Source organism: Olea europaea, unplaced genomic scaffold (assembly GCF_002742605.1).
Source record: "Olea europaea var. sylvestris unplaced genomic scaffold, O_europaea_v1 scaffold1276, whole genome shotgun sequence".
Taxonomy (NCBI): domain Eukaryota; kingdom Viridiplantae; phylum Streptophyta; class Magnoliopsida; order Lamiales; family Oleaceae; genus Olea; species Olea europaea.
In genome coordinates this window covers 206,048-210,614 of record NW_019230213.1, presented here as the reverse complement: position 1 = coordinate 210,614, position 4,567 = coordinate 206,048, and the positions used below count along the sequence as shown (strand labels likewise).

At 36.8% G+C, this 4,567-nt stretch overlaps 1 pseudogene; it reads right to left on the bottom strand.

Moving 5' to 3' along the window:
• Window positions 1–738: 738 nt before the first annotated feature.
• Window positions 739–4,557, bottom strand: LOC111374676 (annotated as a pseudogene).
• Window positions 4,558–4,567: the final 10 nt, after the last annotated feature.

Here is a 4,567-nt window from a genome sequence, read left to right as displayed (position 1 = left end):
AATTTAATGAGCTCGGATCTAGGAATCTGTCTAGGGACATATGTACAGCTTGGCTGATCTGTTCCCATCTGAATTAATAAAGCATCATCCGTCCCATTAGGAGTGGCAAAATCAAGAGAGTGATTTTGAATCCTGTAAGCCGTCTACTAATGAAGTGTTGCTCCATATGTGACTGCTGTTGGAACTGTTCCAACAATTTGGACCTGGATTTTTAAAGCTGATAACAATAATGGATCTGCAATTGGCATATTAAAATTTGGAAACATAGTAACAAGTACTGTTCCCGCATTGAGTGTGGTTTCCACAGTGCCAATACATGCATGTTGATAATCAGCAAATCGTGTATCTAGAAGAGCAATTCTAGAAACAGCCGAGAGACCTTTTCTTCCATGGAGGGTAAGTGCAATTCTTACAGCTCCAAAATGAAGATGGGTAAAACCTTCAGATAACCATACTTTTGGAAGATGAGATGGTAAATCTAAGTTAACAAACTGCTCCTTTTCAGTAGCAAGTAGAAGATGCTGATCAAACTTTGATGCCTGAACATATTTTTTGATTTGGGATTTTGATGGTGAAATGATACTTTTAACAATTTTGGTGAAGGAATTTCGGGGTTTGTTATATGGAAGATAAGGATTGACAAGAGGTAGATCTGTAACTGGGATTTTTTCAAATTCAAGTAGGTAAGATATTTCATAAAAGGAGTCGATTTTAGAAGCATTAGATTTTCGAAAAGGATAAAAATCTCCTAATTTAGGAGAAGAAAAAGGCTTCCCAATTCATCTAAATGGCTATGGAAAAAACTAAATTAGTTATAGTGCAAAGAATCAATCTAATCAATTAACCATACAGTTATACCAATACACACAGTTTCTACAAATGCTATTAAGAATAGAGCCGTGGGTGGCAAAATTCATTACTCCAAAACCAACTCTACCACATAAGCATGCTCTAAAGGCCAAACAAACATAGTAGAGGCCATGAACAGTTTTGTAGAAAAATGCACGTGTGAAAGAACAAATTTCTATGACTCCTTGTGAACATTAAAATTGACAGAAAAAGAAACTATATTACCTTTCCAGAATCATCAGTCAGTGTCCAGTATATCTTCAGATCCATCCTTACCAACAGCAACGTGAAGAGGTGTCTAACCTGCAAGCCCTACAACATCAAGTCTGAATAAGAAATCCCCATCACATTCAACCAAGGATTCATATTCTGAATTTAGTTCATTTGTGACACTCTGTGGGGCATATCTCAACAGTAGCGCCAAAAGAGACCTAGAATTTTTCCGCATTACTCGATGAAGGAGGCCCATCTCTTACAGTGCAAACTTCAAGAAAGGCTGCTCCTCTGCACCCACTATTCCACTGCAAAAAATATCCAGGAGTTTATTTACAATAGCACACCAATCATGGTCAACAAAGAACTCCACGAGGTACTTGAACCGTTTAAAAGGAAAACGATCAGAGTTGGGAGTCAAGTGTCCCAACCTAGACTTCAAACTATTTCTGCGAAGAAGCCAGCAATCCCATTTCGTGGATGAAATCCATGGCTTGATTGTGTGCTGCCAATTCTTCAGTGCCTTGGAGAAGCAAATCTATCGCAGCCAATTCTATTTCACTCTCAAGCGTACAGATATCAGAGCAAACATCATCCTCAGCAACTATGAATGGAAAGAAGCTGCTGCTGAGACCATGATCTTCAACTTGAATAATTTCAGATAACATACCAAGGTTAGCAAGCATGTAAATTTCAATGGCCACCATGCCACATTATATGGGAATCATGAACCAAGCTCTATAACTTGGACATTTTGTCTGGGTAGAAGTCAAGTCCATGCAAGAAGCCACAACATAATTAGTCTCGATTAGTGTCTTTTATCATCAAATGATATTGCACAAAATGATGCATGCAGTAAATATGAAAAACGACATGCACGCTAAAAAAAATATGACAACAGAATAAACATCACCTCAATAAAGTCTCTCCCAGTTACTGCTGGAATAGAACAGGCAAGTTCAGACACTGAACATTCCCCTCAAGGCTATCAACATGTTCCAACGACTTACTATAAGATTCCAGATAACTACCTTCTAGGGAACAGAGTAACCTGGCAAACAAAGGTTTAATAGTTGCATGTATCACTCCAATGGTTGTGACACAATGTCCAATGTAAATGACATAATAATTTCTGAATATTGGAGGGGCAGGTAGTACTCAAGTGGATAAGATAAAAATCACACACCAAATGATAAACATACCTCGCGGAGGGCCGCGATAAATTAAAGCCTTTAACAACAAACTGAGCTCTCTCAGATGGTGTCATGGCAATTGGTTAGACACTTAGAATTGTAATGTGATTATTGCTGCTAAAAGGCAAAGCAGTATCTACGACAACTTGACCTGCAGTACAAGAAAAGTTCCAACTGCTCAATCTTTACACAAAGTTTAGAATTTTTGAGCTAACAGATGAATGAAAAAGAGATTTTTCCAGTAATCCAATGGGAACTGACCATTGTATATAAATGCTATTTGATTTTGCACCCTGATACAAATCCATCCAGTGCTCCAGAAAGTGTTAACACCAGAGAAACCCAAAACCCTACTCAAACTGGAGCCTAAATCACAGCACAGCTATAAAAAATCATTAGATTTTAAATTATTTTACAATATTTATTAACAAATGTACAAACAGAAATTTCACATTCACATATTGAACAAAAACTAGCATACCTCCTTCCATGCAGTCTGAGATTGACGAAGATATATTGTCAAAATGATACAACCAGGTCTAATGTAGCTTTCTATGTCAGTAGGACTGTGAGATAACCAATCAAAAATCTGGAAGTTCAAAATTTTACATTGTTAAACTTTCGGAGAAAGACGGGAAGACAATTATCTTTTTCAGTTTTCCCTCTTTATGTTTGGGGGATATTGCTTGTCCAATAATTAGAAAGAAAAAGTAGGATTAAACAAATAAAAGGAGCTTCGAAATTACCTATGCTCGTAAAATTATGGGAAAATCACTTGGTTGTTTTCCAAATAGTTTGCAAATAATGCGATCCGTGCGGCCTTGCAATGAAAAAGAAATGTGAGATAGAAACAAAATGAATATAATGTATAGACAAGCTAATATCAATCAATGTCAAATAGGTAAATCAAATAAGAAATTTTTATTTTATGTAAAATTCACCAGACAAAAGCATACCGACAAGATTGCATAAAATTCAGTTCATGGATAAATTTCTTCATCAGATCATCAACAGGAAGGTAAAAATATGGTTTTTGACATCATTGCAACCAAAATGATAAGCAAACGTGGGATGCAATAACAAAACAAGGTTGATTTATCACACAATGTAATACTCATAATTATAGAAGAATCCGAGGTGAACATCTTCATAACATGACAAGTGAATACCCAATTATACCAATCAAAGGCTTATAGATCAAGATTTGACAGGAAATTTCCAGCGTTGAAAACAAAAGGTATAAAAAAAAATTTTTGATAGGTAACAAAAGGTATAAAATTTAAAAAATATCAGGTGGTTGAATGAAGAGTACGCTGCATAATTAAATATACATGAGCATCCCCACTGGAATTGGAAGGTGACTGGGCAGATGCTGAATCTGAATTTTCACTTGTTTTAGGAGGACTTGATTGATGGGATTCTTGTTGTACCCCGTTGTACCCTTCAAGAGAAATAGGTCCCAGATCCACACGGGCAGGCAACCTTTCTACATCCTTCATGCCATCATCAGAATCCACATATTCATCATTCAAATCAAAATTATTTAGTTTGCTTCTCCCAGAAAAATTGTCCGTGACTTCGCCATAAGGTGGCGAACTGCTTAGGATGGGGAACACAATGCTTGGCATATGAGAAGTTGCTGATTGTATGGGCATGTCCTTCCTTGGCATATCATCAGTGAGAATCATATAATGTTGTCTTTGGCCATGAGAACTATTTGAGAGCAAGGCCATTACCAACTCTGAATTCTCCATACAAGGCAGACTTCTCAACATGTTTTTAGATTCCTGCAGATGCCCAGATATAGCCCTTTCACTATGTAAGGAGCCATGACTGGCAAAGCTCTGTAGAAAATGAGACAATATATCATGATCGCCTGTGTGGTTCGATCGACTGGCTGCAACTCATGAAATCCAGAATATAATATGTTTTGGGGTTGTCATGAAATATATATAAGACAATTTTAACTAAAGAACAGTAAGAAGTTGCATGAAATTATATTCACATAAATTTAAATCTCTAATAAATTCAAATCTCAATGTTTAAAAGGGAAGAGCGTGTTCCACTCACAATGCATGTTGGAGAGTATTTACAGTAAGCTCATTAAGAGATAACCACTCATCTCGTTATCATTCATAGGGCTGTTATTGTTAAGATTGTGAGGTTGGGTTTTCCTCCTCCTTTCGTTGTGGCCAGCTAATTGTCGCTGGCAACTTCGCTTTCCCTCATCAAACTCTTGGAGAGCATGAAACCTGCAGATATACAAGAATCTTAGGCATCTAAAAAACAAAACTTCCCTAAATTACTACCAT